The 19,744-nt window shown below is 46.6% G+C and overlaps 1 long non-coding RNA gene across 2 annotated transcripts in view; it reads right to left on the bottom strand.

Moving 5' to 3' along the window:
- The window catches only part of LOC140391399 (uncharacterized), a 56,643-nt gene extending 43,096 nt beyond the window's left edge, over positions 1-13,547 (bottom strand). For both annotated transcript variants that reach the window (XR_011935043.1, XR_011935044.1), the window contains exons 1-2: positions 13,415-13,547; positions 9,515-9,580 (exon numbers count right to left, since the gene is read on the bottom strand). This is a non-coding gene — a long non-coding RNA (uncharacterized lncRNA). The remainder of the gene's footprint in view (positions 1-9,514; positions 9,581-13,414) is intronic.
- Positions 13,548-19,744: the final 6,197 nt, after the last annotated feature.

The following is a 19,744-nucleotide window of genomic DNA, read 5'->3' as shown; positions in this document are numbered from 1 at the left end:
ATACTGTCCTTGACTAACAATGCCACTCCTCCCCCTCTTTTACCACCTTCCCTGAGCTTACTGAAATATCTAAACCCCGGCACCTGCAACAACCATTCCTGTCCCTGCTCTATCCATGTCTCCGAAATGGCCACAACATCGAAGTCCCAGGTACCAACCCATGCCGCAAGTTCACCCACCTTATTCCGGATGCTCCTGGCATTGAAGAAGACACACTTTAAACCAACTTCCTGCCTGCCGGTACAGTCCTGCAACTTTGAAACCTTACTCATGACCTCACTACTCTCAACCTCCTGTATACTGAGCTACAATTCAGGTTCCCAAGCCCCTGCTGAACTAGTGTAAACCCTCTCGAAGAGCATTAGCAAATTTCCCGCCCAGGATATTGGTACCCCTCTGGTCCAGGTGTAGACCATCCCGTTTGTAGAGGTCCCACCGACCCCAGAATGAGCCCCAATTATCCAGAAATCTGAAACCCTCCCTTCTGCACCATCCCTGTAGCCACGTGTTCAACTCCTCTCTCTCCCTATTCCTCTTCTCGCTATCACGTGGCACAGGTAACAACCCAGAGATAATAACTCTGTTTGTCCTAGATCTCAGTTTCCACCCTAGCTCCCTGAATTCCTGCCTTACATCCCTATCCCTTTTCCTACCTATGTCGTTGGTACCGATGTGAACTATGACTTGGGGCTGCTCCCCCTCCCCCTTAAGGATCCCGAAAACACGATCCGAGACATCCCACACCCTGGCACCTGGGAGGCAACACACCAACCGCGAGTCTCTCTCATTCCCACAGAATCTCCTATATATCCCCCTAACTATGGAGTCTCCAATGACTAATGCTCTACCCCTCTCCCCCCTTCCCTTCTGAGCTACGGGGACAGACTCTGTGCCAGAGACCGGTACCCCATGGCTGACCCCTGGTAAGTCCCCCCACCCAACAGTATCCAAAGCGGTATACTTGTTCCTAAGGGGAACGACCACAGGGGATCCCTGTACTTACTGCTTCTTCCCAGCCCCTCTCACCGTCAGTGGGGCAGCTGGAGTTAGCTCCAGAAGCCTCTGAGTCATCTACCAGTCTTGGTGGCTCTCCATTGTCTGCACTCAAAGATGGTCCTCAGTGACTGTGCCATACTCTGCAATGACTCAGCGATGTCCACCTGTATCTGGGGCATGTCTTTCATTGACTGGAACATGTTAAGACCCTCTGCCATGGTCGTCACAGCCTGAGCCATGCCTTGGACACCACCACTCAAGTTGCGGACGTCGTACTCCAGGCTTTCCACTGCGGTTGCCACCTTAGCATTGTTGGCCTCAGAGCCACACAATGTCGGCACCACCTTCTGCACCCAAAGCTTTTAGGACTCCCCCAGTCGGCTATGCAGTTGCTAGAATGTACCTGACATCCCCTCCTGAATGTCACGGCTCTGGCATATCATCTGCATCAGCTCTGGGAGAAACTTGTCCAGGGGTTCGGCATCTGACTGGGGCCCAGCTGAGTATTGCGATCCAACAGACCTCCAACTGCTGACTCCCTTGGATGTTCCTGCTTCCACCAGGGAGTTCTAACGAACAAGCACGAAGATCGTGGGAAGGGTGTGAGGTGCCAGCCAATGATTTTTGTGTGGGGAGATTTGGGAGTTTGAGTGGTGGCAGGTAGAACTGATGCCAGGAGAGAGGTGGTAACTTACCCTTGCAGCTCAGTGGAGGTCTTTGGTCTTCTTCCAACATTGGATGGCGGTCCTCCTGGTCATGCTGCCCGAACTGACTGCCACTACCACTGCCTCCCAGGCTCCTAACGGCTCATTTAACAATGCTGATTTGGACCTCGTCCAGCACGGGTGAGGCCCAGGTTGCCAAATCTTGTGAGGTTCGGATGAATCGCGCGTGACATCTCAAGCTTTCTGAATGTCACGAGGCATTCCTCTCCCGAGATCAACGGCCTAATCGCGTCACCAAGTTGGGTGCGACGAGGCTGGTAAATTGCACCCAGAGTGTTAGTTTAAAGAAAAACTCACCAATCCTCTGCTCCTTACAGTAGGGCTATGAGCTGGAGAATCAGCCCTCGAGCCTTGTCGCCATGTGTCTGGTACATTGTCCCTTTGGACACATTTTCATGCTTGGAGTATGGGATTGGGGTATTTACACTGCACTTCCAATTTAAAGTAAACTAGAAACTGTACTAATATTAAATGAAATCCTTTTACAATGGGATCTTACAGCTAGTAAATGTAATAAGCGTTCACTCTACTTGTCTGAGCTGAATAACAAACACCATCTCCAAAGGTGAAATCACCAAGCTTTCAGAAAACTGGGGTCAAGGGACTCAATCCTAGTTACACTCACATTTATAATATGCTTGTTTGTCATTTTTGAATTTTGTAAGCTTGGAGGATTGGTAACATTTATTTGAATGTAGTTACACGAACATAAGTCTAATCCTAAACTAGAATGCTGTTTGCATCTGAAACTTAAAGTAAATTAATGGAAAATTCATGTATATCCTTCAAGGTGTCATTATCATGTACCTGTATCAGCTAAGGTTATTAGTGAAGGCTCACCTTCTCAACCTTGTCCCTTGCCTGAGGTGCGGTGACCCACAGGTTAAATATCCACCAGTCAGTTCTCAAAGGGGCGAGCAACCTATGGTATGGGATTGTGGTGACATTTACATTTACATTCTGTATCTATGTATCCATAAAGCCAAAAAGGTTGTGAACTCCTGCACTAAATGGCTACTCTTCTCTAATTTTTATAGGAATTTGTTTTTGCAACATAAAAGTACACATAATATGAGAGCTGAGGCCATTGAGAAATCCATACTGTGTCTAATATATTCCCTGATGCAATATCTGCACTGTCTGTTCAATGTTCTATAACTTCTCAGTAAAATAAAAGAAAGACTTTCATTTATATAGGACCTTTTAGGACCTCAACATCCCACAATCCTTTCGAGCCAATTATATACCATTTGCAATGTAGTCACTATGGCAGTGCAGGAAACATGGCAGCCAGTTCTACACAGCAAGGCCCCACAACAACAATGAGATAATGAATGGATAGTTCATGTTATTGATGTTGGTTGGAAGTTAAGCATTGGCCAGGGAGAACTCGCCTGCTTTCCTTTCAAATAGTCTTCTGGGATCTTTTAAATCCACCTGAGAGGGCAGGCCGATTACAATATATTTTTGGAACACTTGTGCAGTATTAGTTTCCTTGTTCTCGCTATTTACCTTGGAGCCAGTGTATTGGGTATACTCTATAACTGTATCACTGTCAATACTTAAAACACACAGGAATCGTCCAATATAGACAATCAAGGTCTCTACAGAGGGGCTTAAATGACAAACGCAGCACTTGGCAAACGGGGATTGTGCTAAATGTCACGCTTGGGAGAGATGGGAATGATATCTGGAGATTAATGAGCTCAAATAAAGTTACAAAAACTGAAGAAAGTGGTATTGAGAAACAATGAGAATTGCGGCAGTGGGAATGAGAACATTGTACTAAGTTAACTGAAGGGAAAATGGAGTAAATCCTAATTGCTGCCATTAATGCTAATGACCAACTAATAATGAAGAAAAATAACTTACAATTTTTTCTGAATAGCGATATATATATATATGGATTCTCCATCGGCGATAGGCTCCATTTCGTAAGCAACACACTCACACCCGCGGATTTTCCGACAGCGTGACAGTGCCCACAATGGGAAACCCCATTGGCCCTCTGCCGGGACGGAGAATCCTGCTGCAGGCGGGGTGGGGAGGGGGTGGGGGGCGCACCAGGAAACGGGTACGGCGGGACAGAGAATCCCGCCCATTAATAATATATTTTATGTACCTGCAGGCTCATTTCAGCTTTCTAATTTGTTTAATGTGGGCTCATTTTTGGGTTTCTCAGTTGTTCAATACTTTGACTGTTTCAGATGTAGGAAAAAAACATGTTTCCTGAAATAGAGCCACAATGAGATCTTCCTGGCTCAATCTAAAGTCAGTCCAATAAAATACACAACCAAAGATTTAAGTTCGAACTGTGCTGACCCTGATTTTTTGCATGAATTCTCCAATCACCCATTTTTAGCCATTTACACAATTGTTCTTGGAGTTTTATTGGATTTGAGTGGGATCAGGAAGCTACTGTTGTTACTATCTCCTTGGGGAAACCGGAAACAAAAACTAAATTTGCTGAATGACTCCCAAATAAAGAAATTGGCAAGAAGATTTTACCTTTTAGCTTGAATACAAATCAGAACTAATGTAAATTAAGCATGAATTGGCCAGAAAATTACACTTGTTTTTTTTTATATACAGAGTTAGCTCGAAGTTCTGTACAAATCATGGGGACTCAATTTCATTATTCCCATTACCTAGATCGTCAAGTCAATTAATTTTGGGGTACCTGAAATCTTCCATGATTATTTTATTCTCTGTGTGTTACTCATTTCTCAAGGCCCACAGGAATGTGGTTGACTGTTGTTTCACGCTGCCACAAAACGATTGGAGAAAAATAAAATATACCAAACCTTAAGCACTGGATGTAATAAAAGTACACTCAAGCCGGTCCACTCTACAAAGTTCCCCCTCAATAACAAGTGGAGATTTGTGACAAAATACATACATACATATTAGGAGTAAAAGTAGTTTTTTTTGCCCCTTGAGCTTGCTCTTCCATTTGATAAGATCATGGCTGATTCTGGCCCCAATTCTACTTTCCTGTCTATCCCCATAACCTTTGACTCCTTTATTAGTCAAGAATCTATCTAACTCCACCTTAAAAATATTCAATCACCATCCCTCCACTGCTCCCTGGGGAAGAGAATTCCGCCGACCAATAGCTCTGTAAGAGAAAAATAAACTCCCCAGGCTGGATACTCCATTTCTGAAACTATGGCCGGGATTCTCCGCCTGCCGACGGTGAAATCGAATCCCTTTTGACGCCGAAATCGGGGCGGCGCCTGCTTTTGGATGCTACGCCCCCTACAGAATGGCATCATCGGTGAGTACGCACAAGCACTGGGACGGCCTTAGGACGTCACCTGAAGGCCCTTCCCCGATGTTCCGCCCCCGATGGGCCAACTTTCCGACGGTGTAGGACATGTGTACTCTGAATTTTCGTCAATCCAGCGCCGCCACAGTCCGGGGCGGGGGCGGGGGGGGACCCATTCCGCCGGCTGGGGAGTCTTCAGTGGGGTTGGGGGGACTGGTAGGGAGTGGCAAGGGCGGTTACAGGGGGGGGGCAATATCTGGTAGGCTGGATCCGCGAGCGCAGTCCTGGAGGCTCCCCGTCGTCTGAGCCAGGATCTCGATGCTCCCACAAATGGAACACTCAGACTGGGCCACATACCCCAGTGAATGAGACATGTCGCTCACTGCCTTTGTCCTGTCCTCTGGGACTGTGCCACATCCCTCTGTGATTGTCCCAGGTCAGTCAGTACCCATCAATGCTCTTAATGCCATCAGCCATGGCCCTTTGTGAATGAGCCAAGCTCGAATACATTGCAGCAATGTCCATGTGGGCCTGGTACCTGACTGCCTGTGACTGGGATCCCCTGCCCTGAGCCTCAACCATCACTTGCACAGTGTGCCCAGGCTTTGGACGCCTTGACCCATGGTTATGACTTTCTGTCCCAGGCCTTCCACCGCGGACTCTACCTGTCCAGCGCTGTCCTTGGTACCGCACATTGACGGTATGATCTCCGGCACCTGAAGGCAGGTGGACTCCTCCAGCTGCATCTGCAGGCATTGGAAAGTTGCTTATAGCCCCTCCTGGCTCTGCGTCTGCATCTCCACCAGTGATGGGATCATACTTTCCAGAGCATAATACCTATCCCGACTGCAGCTGCATCCTGGGATCAGGCAGCCCTCCGAATGCCGCTCTCTCGGAAGTCACTGCCTTCACCTGATGTGCTGCAGTATTTTTGACGAGCGCACCAGAAGGTGCGCCAGGAGCTTCATCCCTAAAATGACCCACTGAGGGGATAGTCTCTGCGATGGTGGAGGGTACAGGTGACAGCAGTGATGAGGAGTCTGCGTCTCCGCCGGTCTGGTGCCGGAATCCGGGGTATGATGGGGATCTGGTATGTTGGGTACCCCAGACGGGCCGGCATTGTCTGACGGTGATCCTGCCAGACAAAAGATAAGACACACTATGAGATCTTGGGAAGGAGTGGTTTGGGGGAGAGGGATGACTCCCTTGCTATTGGGACATCACTCTGCATTGGGAAATCACTTGGTTGTTGCATGCCAACCTCTGTTTCGGAGATAGCCCTCTCCGGCATCTCGCCCGGAGGTCTGGGATGCCTGTTCCGGCCTTCTCCCACTCTCTTCTGTTATGGGCTGTCTTCCTCCCAGGGAACACATAAAGGACATGGTGAGACGCATGGAGGTGAGTTACACAGGGGGTCTTGTAGCAGGTGGCATGTGTGTGGAAGGCAGCTGGCCAAATAGGACAATACAGGAGTTCCAGTTTGGTGCAGGGTGGGGTGTGAGGAAATGCAGGTTGGTGGGTTTTAATTAGGCTCTCTGGAAGTAGGGGGTGTGATGTGAGGAGTCAGATACAGGGGAGATGCCGGGGAACTGGGGTGGTGATTTACCCGAGCTGCTAGAAGGAAGTTGTTCATCTTCTTTCTGCACTGCATACTGGCCCGCCTGGTGAGGGTGGCAGCATTGACTGCCCCGGCCACCTCTGCCCAAGTCCTGTTATCGATAGTGGGCTGGAGCTTCCTGGCCAACCTGGGAAGAGGGTGTCCCGCCTCTCCTCCAATGCGTCCAGCATCTTATTCAACTCACTGTGAGGAAACCAGGAGGCCGTTCCCCTCTATGTTCTTGGCTGTAATGAGAGTGTGTGGGGAGTGGGATGCTTATAAGCAGCTCCAGCTTGTCAAGCTCTCCAGCGCCAATTCCGGCCCCACCGAATTGGACACCAGCGGCAATGAGAATTGTTTTGGATTAACGTGGTAAGAGTGCTGTCCTGAATTTCTCCACAAATAGCATCCCAAACGGAAACGCGAACCGCATGCAATTCAGTCCCGGTGTCTACACGTAGGGCTGGAATCGGAGCGGGAAGGGGTCGGTACATGCCGGGAGAGCCCCAAACACTTTGCACAGGAACAATGGCCACAGGCTTCTTTGTTGTTGAATACTGCTCTGTCCCATGATCCTGCAACCTCAACACAAAGACCACGAATGTACAGCTAACGTCTGCCATAAGGCCCATGTCAGGGATGCCTTAAGCCCACTCAACTGATTGGCTCCTGTACTGAACCATGTTTCCCATCTTCCACTCGCTATGATGCTATTGTGTCCTGTGAATCAGAATTAGAGAATCTTAGAATTAGAGAATTTACAGTGCAAGAGGAGGCCATTCGGTCCATTGTGCTGCTCCTAGCATCCTTTGAATTAGAATTGTCTTGATGATAATTGTAGAGAGAGGGAAATGCCAGGCCATAAAGTTACAGATTGATCTATACTGTGGAATGCAGCCAGCAGGGAGCAAGACGAGGAGATGTTGAACAAACTGCTTCCAGTTAATCTTGTCCACCTCCCAATACAAATAAAGTGGCTTGGAATTTGATATAACAACAAATAACAGATGTTAAATGTTTCCACCTTTATGCCATGAACTGGCTGCTTCATTGAAGAGCAGCTAAAAGGAGAAAAGAATGTCCTCTTTAACAGCAGCTATAATTCCCACAAAGGCCCATGCCATTCATTTGTGTAGCAATCACAAGCTGAGTAGAGTTTGCTTCCCTCAGAACTTGATTCCTTCTTTCAGCTGCAGCGCACCCAGTGATCTAAAACGGCCTACGGTGTTGGTCCAACCTTTGTTCTCTGATCTGCCTCATTAATCACCTGCTAATAACCCAGAGTGGCATCGCAGATGTCCCCGAATGTGTGCATTCATTCTTGAAAGGTGAAAGGAAGCTAAATTTGCCATGCCACTTTGGAGGCACCAGCTAGGATAACCGGAATTCTCTCACCAAAGAGGAGTCTCATTGCTAACAATCTCACTCCTTTCTGTCTTCCCTTTCTGGAAATTTAGCAAAGACATATGCCGCATTTTAAATGTCACCTCACTTAAAATAAGTGAGCGACGAAAGAACAATCTATCGCCTCTGTACTGCAGTCTTCTGAACAGCTATTAACGAGGAATAAAAAGCTATGCAGTGATCCAACACATGGTACACAGAGTGGATTTGGAAAATCCTACTCTACAGTTTTCAGTTATTAATCATAAACATGTACAGCTCATTGACCATGTAATCCAGACTAAAGCCTCCCGTCTCTTTTGTTTTAGTAAAAATGCCAGTTTTACTTTTTAACATCAGGCTTGTCCTGTTAAATATTTAACACAGCACTAAACAGCACGTACAAATATTTATTGGCAGTATTGTGCTTTCTGTACGCACAGCTGAAGCTACAGTAGATAAAGAGGCTCCACTTTACAAGCAATTTACTTCTTCACACTAATTTCTGCTTCCTTTCTGCACCTGTAACAATATTAGCTTGAATTTTAAACTTCATCACTTCTTGATAACAGAAGCCTGGCCTATTCTTTTACTAATCTTTATCAGTGATTTCCTTTATACTATGGAGTGTTTCACAATAGTGTGCCCTGCCCAGCCTTCCTTTATTTTCCCAATATTTTCCCCGCCTGTGTGCCGACACAATGAAAATTCTAATGTAGCATTTCAATGCTGCAAAATGCCGCTGTCTTCGTACCAGTGAAGTCTGACCTTTTGCTTCATGCAGGACCTTATTCTGAGGATATACCATATTTATTCAGTTGCATTAAAATATTGCAGCATTCACGGAAGGGGGAGAAAGACATAACAGGATAAAGTGACAGCCCAGTAGCTGCTGGCATAGTGCCCTATTGCACAGTACAGCCATGCCTAGGAGGCGGAAGCACATATTTTCCCGTGATCGAGAATTAGATATATACAAGTCCCCAAGAGCACCAAAAGCAGCAACATAATTTAAAACTACTCAGAGTCGGCAATAAGTGAACGTGGGTAGATGTTATCACAGAATAAATGAGAGCCATTACGAGAAAATTCATGTACTTTTACTCCAAGTGGAAGAAATCCTGATCTGAATCTAAATGACCTGGAGGAAACATGGCAGGTTGGAATCATGTGTCTGTTTTATGCCCGTCCGATTTTACTCTCTGTTGAAGTCCATAGACTGTAAATGAATGCAAGGTACAAAAGGGCCTATGACCTGAATTCAGCCCTTCCCTGTTAGGCACATGAGGCTAAAATTGAAACCTGTTGGCTCATTTCTCCCAGGCAGACTAATGAGTAAGTTTTGTGGACAAAGGGAAACATTTCATGAATACATTGATTGGGGCTGCTTGTAACATCCGGTATGAAATGGTTGGCCATCAAGTGACCTGAAGATCTGCCCTTGAGAAGATGGTGGGTCGTATGCTGCCATCGTGGGGAATGCCTGATTGCAGAGGTTCCTTGAACAAACACCCGTATCCACGGGGTAATTGTAAAGGTACTTACCTCCTGAATCGAGCAAGTGCTTGGCTCAATAATACTGTCAGGTTCTCTGATGCACAGGAAACCGGCCTAAAACAGATGAAGTCAGAACTGATTGACATTGGGTGGAATTCTGCCTTTTTTTGGGTCAGTGTTATTTTGAGCAGGAAAAGTGGAGGGTAGCCCACTAGCTGAACTGTCAGAAATTCCCACCATATTTTTAAACACTAAACAAAATAAATGAAAGGAGCAGGTCCTATGATGTTATGTTGATTGAGCTCACCCCACTAGCATCTTATATTTTTAAAGGGTGCCCTGATGTAAAAAAATAAAAATTCAATCCCACCTCCACCCAGAACTCCCCCTCTCCCCAAAGGAATCACCCCTATCAACCCTCCATGAAACTCGCCCTCTCCCAAGGAACTCCGCCCCCACCCCCATGGAACTTCCCCTCCCCAAAGGAACTCCCCATTCCCCAAGGAACTCCCCCCACCCCACGGAACTTCTCCTCCCCCAAGGTGGGCCCCCTCTCTGCCCAACAGAACTCAGCACCCTCCTCCCCCATGGAACTAATTCCCCCAGCACAGAGGATGCCCCCATCACCACCATAGAACCCCCCACATGCAGCATCCCCCTCCCCCACCAACACCTCTGCCACTACCTGGCGACTGCCCCATTGGCACTACTCCTGGCACACTACTCCTGGCACTACCCAGTGCCAATGCCTTGACACGACCCTCTCCCCTGGGGGGACGTAATCGCCTGTGCACATCTGGCAGGTTCTGTTTGCCAGATGCATGTTGTGGGGGACCTCTCGGGATTCACGGTGGCATGAGTGTGAATGGACAATTTAGCGTGGGTGACTATATGTGTAAAGTCCTTCTTATATTTAAATTGAGGCAAGTGGGAATTCGACTTTGATTCCCATTACGCCATTAGCGAGGGGTGGGGACAATTAATCGGTGAAATCTCACCACCGGAAACTCAGTATAGGACTCCCGCTGAATTCTTCGCCCCCTGCGTCGTTCCCGCACCCCCCCCCAAAAATGGGTGTGGAATGTTCCCCCCATCGTGTCTTGCCCTCCCATTAACAGTGTCTAAAACTTCAAGCTAAAGATTTCCAATTGTGTAGCAATAATCTACCATAGCTGTAACCTCAGAAAAAGCATCCCGACTGTGCTGGTGACATTGCGTGTTGTCCACATGAGCTCTCCTGTTGTTTCTTACATACGATTGCCAAGAATGCAATAATGGGGACAATTTTGCTCTGTAAGTTTCTGGCCACCTGGTTTGAGGCTGCACACACCCCATCCACATTACATCTTCCTCATCAGCTGAGAGGGTTTGAAATTGAACCTAGTCTGCAGAGGTGAAAGGTCAGTGTTTAATCCAGTCCGCTACCCAATTCCCCACTTGATGCCTTTTAAAATCAGCCTTGACATTTCCCTGAACTTATATTCTATTTAGTGATAAATCCAAGGCATGATCGTTTGCTCCAGGGGTCACACGTCTCTGCCCTTGAAAGACCTGGCTGCAAGTATGAGAATATAATATTTTTTATAAATTTGTACCGGTGGCTTACAACTTCACTCATCAGGAGCACAAATTGAGATTCAGGACTAACGTCTGTGAAGCCCCAGGATATTTTGCCAATTAAAACCGAAATAGACGTATAAATCTGTTGTTCTTGAAGTCTTGCTTACCGGTGATGTTTCATCAGAAACTGTTTGCAGTGACTGAAAGATCAATAATTGGAGGGCACAGATTTAAGGTAATTGGCAAAGGAACTAGAAGTGAGATAAAGAAAACCGTTTTTATGCAATGGGCAGTTAAGATTTAGACTTCACTTCCTGATAGGATAGTGAATGCAGATTCAATCATAGTTTTCAAATGGGAATTAGATGAATATTTTTTTTAAAATTTCGAGTACCCATTAAATTTTTTCCAATTAAGGGGCAATTTAGCGTGGCCAATCCACCTAGCCTGCACATCTTTGGGCTGTAGGGGCGAAACTCACGCTGACATGGGGAGAATATGCAAACTCCACACATAGTGACCCAGAGCCGGGATCGAACCTGGGGCCTCGGCACCGTGAGGCAGCAGGGCTAACCCACTGCGCCACCGTGCTGCCCTTTGGATGAATAGTTGAAGGAGAACGGCATTGCAGGGATATGGGGAAAGGACAGGGATGTGGGAATATCTGAATTGCTCTGTGAAAGAGCCTGCACAAACTCAGCCTCTTCCTGTGTGAGATTGTTCTATGATCACATGTGTTCTCAATGGGAAATGCTCCATGCTGGCACCTTGAACTTTAAAATCTATTCTTTACTAACACTTTAATGTCAATTACTTTGCAGCAATGTGATAATTGGACCCTGAAACGAAATTATCACTTCTTCACGTAATCTGATAATATAATTTGACTTTGATTGTTTGCAGCATGCTGTCATTCACTGAGGTTTGCCATACTTCAATATCTGACAATGCAACTTGAGCCTCCCCTAAGCACCAGGTAACAATTTGTTGGCACAGTCAAGCACCTAAAAGATGGGACGAGCGTTGTGATGAATGCTGATAAATACAGCTGTTTGAGCAGCCTGCCATTTGATCCTTATGTTTGGTTTGAACAATATCAGAAACATCTGGACTCCCTGTGGAAAAAATTGACTCAGTGATGGTACACAACCCACTTCCTAATATATTAAACAGTGTGATCTAAGCTTTAATTCCATTCAATAAGAATAACATTACACTGGCTGTGCAGTGATTTTTTAATGCTCAGATTCCTTACTTCGGCCTCACTTCTCTCAGTTAAGAGAAAAAATAGAAATTGCTGGAAATCTGAAACAAAGATGGAAAAGTCGAGAAATACTTTGACAGCACTTCATAAAGCTGTGACCTCTACCCCTAAAAGAACATAGTGAGCTGAAATATGGGAATACCATAGCCTCCGAGTAACACATCACCCTGACCTGAATAACATATCACTGTTCCTCCATTGCTGCTTGGTGAAAATCGTTGAACTCTCCAGCTAATGTTGGAACATTCATCACATGGACCCCAACGACTCAAGAAGAAAGCCCACAGTCACCTTTTCAAAGGTAACCAGAAATGGACAATAAAAGTTTGCCTAGCCAAAGATGGCCACATTCTGAGAATGAATGAAAAACACACAGCAAACCGGATTCAGGAAAAAAAATAGGATATTTTAGTTGTAGTCCATGCAACATGTTCGTTTTCTCCCAATGCTATTGTTTGGTTATCGCAGAGAGTGACAGTTTACACAAACTGAGTGACTCTTATGATTCGCAAACTTCACTTTTATATGTTCCACGTATGGCAGCATGTGCTGAGATTTAAATAACCTCCAACAATGGGCGGGATTTACCGGCTGTTCAGGTCAGTGGGATATTCCGGTCCCGTGCTGGGACACGCGTTTCCCGGCGACAAGGGGTGCAGTCACCAGGAAATCTGTTGACAACTGCGGGTCGGGAAATACCGTTCGTGGGCTGTCCCCACCCCTGGAAAACACACAGCTGTTCGGTCGGTAAATCATCTTCAATGACACTGATTTATTGGTGGAATTCTAGCTTAACTTCTTACTCATTCAAAAGACAGCAATTACCAGAAATACCGCCGAAACTAACTGGACAATTTATTTGCAAGATGAATAAAAAAAGGTAAAATACTGAAGGCACTACAATAAAATCTAAACTAGAACCATAAAGGGTTAAAGTCACCTTAATTAAGGCATATTTCTTGCACAAGTCAATAGGTTACAGCGATTTGGGATGAAAAGGAAATTGTAGACCTTAAAATAATGTTGGGTGTGGATGATGCAAGTTTCAGTGCAAACAGACAGTTTGGATTCCTAAAGGAACTGAAGGCTATTGAGCATTCCGCAGATTTAAATCATCCAAATACCTTTGAAGCGAGGCCTCTTGATGGTCACAATAATGCAGTCATTGCATTGACCATGAGCCAAACCTACCGGCCGCGTCTCACCAGAATCGGGATGGAGCCCGGCCAGGAGATCCTGGGAGGCCTCCCCTGGGATTACCGATGGCCGTGGCAAGATCGAACCGGAGTTCGCGAGATGTCACGATCTGGGTCCCGCCCACAATGGGCGGGATCCTTCCTCATAACTGAGTTTAAAAACGCACTTAGCCGTGCTGGCACAACAAACGGACACCAGGTGGAACAGTACCTGGGAGAGTCTCTCAGGTGATCTGAGGCACCGAGTGGTCAGGCTCTGATCAGTGTGGCACCCTGGCACTGTGTGTGCCACCCATGCACTTCGGCACTGCCAGCCTGGCACCCTGGTAGTGCCACTTGGGTATTAGCCTGTCACTGCCAGGCTTGCAGGGGCATTGCCCTGGTGCCAGGCTGGCCATTCCAAGGTGCCACGCTGGTATTGTGCCTGTGCCAGGGATTTGGGCGTATGAGATGGGGTGCAGGGTGGCCCAGGACTCCCCCCCCCCCCCCCACAACAGGTGGGCTGTGTCATTGCATCAGGGGGTCGAGAGATCGGGGTACCATTTAAAAATGACGTCTCGATCTCTTCCTGCACTGAGGAACTTCTGAGTTGAAAGTGCCAGGTTGCCTTGTTGGCACTGCCCGGGTGCCCGGATGCCAGAGGTGTGCCGAGGTACTACCCTTCCCTGTCCCCAACCACCCTAGGGGCCCCTGAGGCCCCTGAGTTGCCATCAGGTCTGGTCCTAATTGGCACCCGGCTGTGGCCTTGCAGGTGTGGCCGGTGACTCCCAGGTGCTGGGAGAATGTGGCGTCGGGCTATTCAAATGAGCCGAATAGCTCATTTAAATATCATTATCTGGATCATTCCCAGCGAGGGCGTCATCCAGATCATGCCGGGCATTGCGAGTTGGTGACTCACAATCAGCTTGGTGTGATGCCCAATTTGGGCCTCTCCCGGGATTCACCAGTTGAGCCCAAATGCATTCGCTGAATCACGCCGGTATTTCTCTACACTAAGTCAAATTGACCTAAAGTTAAATCTTTACCAATTTCAGGAAGGACATATATTTTCACAAGCAATAAACTTCGCCTTAATTTGCACTTGCCCTCATCTATCTTGCTCCTGTCAATAATTCCTTACCAGGCAATGACCTCTGTACAGTTGCTACAGTAACTTTCTTTCAAACCTGACCAAATTGATGGCACTCCCTGATTTCCTTGAATAAGAGTAGCAGTGTTTTTTTTAAACTTGTGTGATATTAACTGAGTAAAGAATCTTCAACTGTTCTCTCACTAACATCTCTAAAGAACCTCTTTTTTTCCCCCACGCCTTGGTGTTAGACAAGCTGATTGTTCAGCCAGGGACTTCAGGTCCAGGCATATGGTTGCCCTGAATGAATGCCAGCTACATTTATTTTCAGAAAAGTATTTCCATTGTATAAATCTAGATAGACAAAGAAATCCAATTAGATTTAATGTGCTATGTCATTTTTCCCTATGGCCATTGTGTTACCCTGAATAATTACATTAAAAATTTTCCCTTTCCATCTTTTCTAAATATGTTATATCCTCCAATTTTTAATTCCAGGTCCTGATTTATCTGTAGCCTTGACTCAGTAATCCCTGTTATGTCTGGTTCCTCACAATGCATGATTGCCTCCAGCTCTTCTGTTTTATTGTTACACTGAGCATTGCTCTACACACATCTTAACTAATTTTTAATACCATTTCCTCATCATTGTTACTGTCATGATATCCATATTAACATATCATGGTGCAATCACACACACACACTGATAGACAGGTAGATGGACCAAGCAACACACACACAGCATCACAGCCAATCACCAGGGAGAGCAGAGGCACTATAAAACAGGGCGTTTAACACCACAGTTCCCGCTCATTCGACCAGGAGATAGCTCAGAGCACAGAGCTCACAGTGTGCCACTCAGACATACACCATGTGCTGAGTGCCTCTCTAAGATAGTGCTAGGGCTGGGTCCACAGGTTAGCTGGTGAAGTACGAACCACAGCCATAAGTTAATAGTTATTATTGTACAGAATAATAAAACAGAGTTGTACCATCTACAACCGTGTTGGTTCGTTTGTGCATCGGAACATCCAACACGACATGATACCAGGTCTGAAAACTCGCCAGCGACTGTGAGACCTACCTGCACCTCTTCAGAGATCCGCCATCCTGCGCCATGGCCACCATCAGCCCGCCGCAGCCGCTCCAAATCGCTGGAAATCTCGGCATCAACTGGAAGCTGTTTAAACAGCGCTTCCAACTCTTCCTAGAAGCCACATACAGGGAGAATGCATCGGACACCAGGAAGATCGCCCTCCTCCTCTCCACGGTGGGGCAACACGCCATCCGCATCTACAACCCCCTGGTATTCGCGGAAGGCGAGGACAAGACGAAGTACAAGACGGTCCTTCTAAAATTTGAGGAACACTTCAGCATGGAAGTTAATGAGAGCTTCGAGAGGTACCTCTTCCAGCAGCACCTGCAGGGTAAGGATGAGCCTTTTCAATCTTATTTGACACACCTCAGTATCCTCGCACAGTCCTGCGGCTATGAGGCCACCTCCGACTCCATGATTCGGGATCAGATGGTTTTTGGGGTCACCTCGGACACCCTACGCCAGCAGCTCCTCAAAATAAAGCACCTCACCCTCGCCACCGCCATCGAAACCTGCGTCCTCCACGAAAACGCGACCAGCCGGTACTTCCAATTCTAGGCGGCCGAATTAGCACGGCAGGGGTCCTACGAGGCCGAGCGGGTCCAGTCGATCGAGTTCCTCCCGGACCGCGGCCCGGATGAGGGCGGCCATTTCGCGCGCTTTCCGAGGCCTCCCACACTTGTACGCGCCAAAAGAGGGGTCGTCGACGCAGAGGGACATGATACGCTCTGCGCAGGGCCACACCACGCATGCGCAGTGGCACAATGAACGCCATGACATCACGACATGCGGCAACTGTGGATCCGCACACTTAAAGCGGCAATGTCCAGCTAAAACGCGACAATGCCTTCGCAGTGGCAGGATGGGCCACTACGCTGCCTGCTGTCGAGCAGCTCAACCTGCCAACTCTCCGCAATTCCGCCAGCCGCGCAGGGACGTGCGGGCCATTCAGAGTCATACCCTGATGACGTGCAGACCGGTGATACCTACCGCCGGGAACCCTTCCGCGTTGTGATTATAGACAGGAACTGGATGTCCCCAAGTAGGACCCACCAGCCAATGCCAGTGCACAGCATTAATCCGGGTGATGAATGGTGTGCCACCCTAACGGTCAACCCAAATTCGACGCCCACCTAATAGACTGGACTTATGAGCCTGTTGGCACATTGGACTCACTGAATTGTTGTGCAATAATGTTAACGTGTTTCTTTCTTGTCGTTCCAGGAGTTCTCTTTCGATATTTGATGATTGCACTTGTTTTGTTTGTGGTACAACCTTGTTGCTCTGTTGCACCTGACACCTTCCTATGTATATAGTTTAGCCTCATGTACATGTTGTAAATATTGCACACACATACTCAGATGCACTCGGTACACACCAATATTTATTACCATGTAGGCACATATCCTTGTGAAAAGGGGGGATGTCATGATATCCATATTAACATATCATGGTGCAATCACACACACACACTGATGGACAGGTAGATGGACCAATCAACACACACACATCACAGCCAATCACCAGTGAGAGCACACGCACTATAAAACAGGGAACACTACAGTTCCCGCTCATTCGACCATGAGATAGCTCAGAGCACAGAGCTCACAGCGTGCCACTCAGACATAGACCATGTGCTGAGTGCCTCACTAAGATAGTGCTAGGGCTGGGTCCATTGGTTAGCTGGTGAAGTACGAACCACAGCCAGAAGTTAGTTATTATTGTACAGATTAATAAAACAGAGTTGTACCATCTACAACCGTGTTGGTTTGTTTGTGTGTCGGAACACCCAACATGACAGTTACTATTATAATCAATTATTACTGCATGATCATTTTTTTTTGATTAATGGGATGTAGGCCTCACTGGTTGGGTCAGCATTTATTGCCCATCCCTAATTGCCCTTGAGGAGTTGCCTTCTCGAACTGCTGCAGTCCATGGACATGGCTACACATGACTCCAACCAATAGAGAGTTTCCCCCTGATTTCCATTGCTCCAGTTTTGCTGAGAGCACCTTGATGCCACACCTAGTCAAATGCTGCCTTGCTGTCAAGGGCCACGGCTCTAACCTCACTGGAATTCAGTTCTTTTGTCCATGTTTGAACCAAAGCTGTAATTGGTTTAGATCTCTCTCATTTACAGTGACTTTGATGGTTAATTCCTTGCATCCATTTGCATCTCAGTTTGTTTTGCTGTAATGAAGTTATGAGCTGAGGGACCCTGGCAGAAATCAAACTAGGCATCAGAGAGCAGGTTGTTGCTGATCAAGTGATGTTTGATAGCACTGTTGTTGACTCCTTCCAGCATTTTACTGATAATCAAGGGTGGACTTGGTTGGATTTGTCCTGCTTTTTGTGTACAGGACATACCTGGTCAATTTTCCACATTACCGGGTAGATGCCAGTGTTGCAGCTGTACTAGAACAGCTTGGCTAGGAGTTTGACAAGTTCTGGAGCACAAGTGCTATTCAGTACTATTGCTGGAATAATATCAGGGTCCATAGCTTTGCAGTATCAAATAGCTTCAGCCATTTCTTGGTATCACATGGAAAGGAATAAACTTGGCTGGACACTGGCATTGTGATCCTCTGAGCTTCTGTCAGAGGTTGAGATGGATCATCCTCTTGGCACTTCTGGCTGAAGATTGTTGCAAATGCTTCAGCCTTATCTTTTGCACTAATGTGCTAGGCTCCTCCATCATTGAGGAGGGAGATATCTGTGGAGCATCCTCATCCTGTGAGTGGTTTAATTGTCCACAGCCATTCACTACTGGATGTGATAGGACGCAGAGCTGAGACCTTTTTTTGCGGAATCACTTAGCTCTGTCTATCGCTTGCTGCTTATGCTGTTTGGCATGCAAGTAGTCCTTAACTTCACAGGTTGTCACTTCGTTTTTAGGTATGCCTGGTTATGCTCCTGGCTTGCCCTCCTGTATTCATCATTGAACCAGTTTTGATCCCCTAGCTTGGTGATAATGGTTGAGTGGGAGATATGTCGGACTACGATGTTACAGACTGTGGCTGAGTACAATTTTGCTGTTGCTGATGGCTCACAGTTGCCCAGTCTTGATTTGATAGATCCGTTCCACATCTGTCCCATTCAGCAAGGTAGTAGTGCCACGTACACAAGATGATGGAAGGCATCCTCAATGTGAAGATAGGACTTCATTACCCTGGGTCTCTGGATTATTAGTTCAGTAACAATATCACTGCATCACCCCTTCCCCTTAATAATGCAGGACCACTAAACATGAACAGACTCTTTTGCAATTAACCCCTGCGTTAGTTATACCATAAAAACATATTCTGTGCTTGTTGAGAAGTTCTACGAGGGTTACTATTGGGCTGGTACAGATTTCAAATTGCAACAGTCCTGCTCACTCGTGATAATTAATACAGCATCTTTAATTCTCTGGTGTACGTTGGAGATCGTTCAAGGCAATACCAATGTTAGGCGGAAAGTCGGCAGTGATGCTTCACTGCAGCTGTTCTGCATGGCCTTTTTAGATACTGTTGAAAATGGTGAGATGAGGTTGTTTTAGCTCATGTGATCTGACACATACTTGTAAATATTTGTTGAACATTAGCTACTTTAATGATGCTACTTCAGTTATAATGATGTCAAGGGCAGACAGACCACACAGTTCTCTGATGTTTTCAAGTTGTAGGGAGACCATTTTCATTAAATCTCCGAGCCTATATATCTTTAGCCAGTATTTAGTACAGTCATTGGAAATGTGCCTTGAATATTATCTGGTCATTGCCCATCAACAGCCATCGCCATGGATGATAAAGCAAAACTGGCAATTCTTCCTCAATATTTAGTAGCTGAATCACCAAAAAAGGTTTTCGACTTCATGCCATTGGGATGACTCTTACGTGGCAACAATGCATAATAGAAAACTGAGTGTAGTTTGTGGCCAGTAGACTGTCAGTGGGTGAGATACACTATGCCCCACATGACCTCAAAAAATTAGCTCAGGGATTCTTTTTTGAAGGCTGTACCCGACTCTTACCTTTGGTTTAAAGAACTGCCCAGTGCCACTTTATGCTTACCACATGAAAAATGCGTCTTATTTTCCAACAAAATGTCA

This window comes from Scyliorhinus torazame, chromosome 15, assembly GCF_047496885.1.
Source record: "Scyliorhinus torazame isolate Kashiwa2021f chromosome 15, sScyTor2.1, whole genome shotgun sequence".
Taxonomy (NCBI): Eukaryota; Metazoa; Chordata; class Chondrichthyes; order Carcharhiniformes; family Scyliorhinidae; genus Scyliorhinus; species Scyliorhinus torazame.
This window is presented reverse-complemented; position numbering and strand designations above follow the sequence as displayed.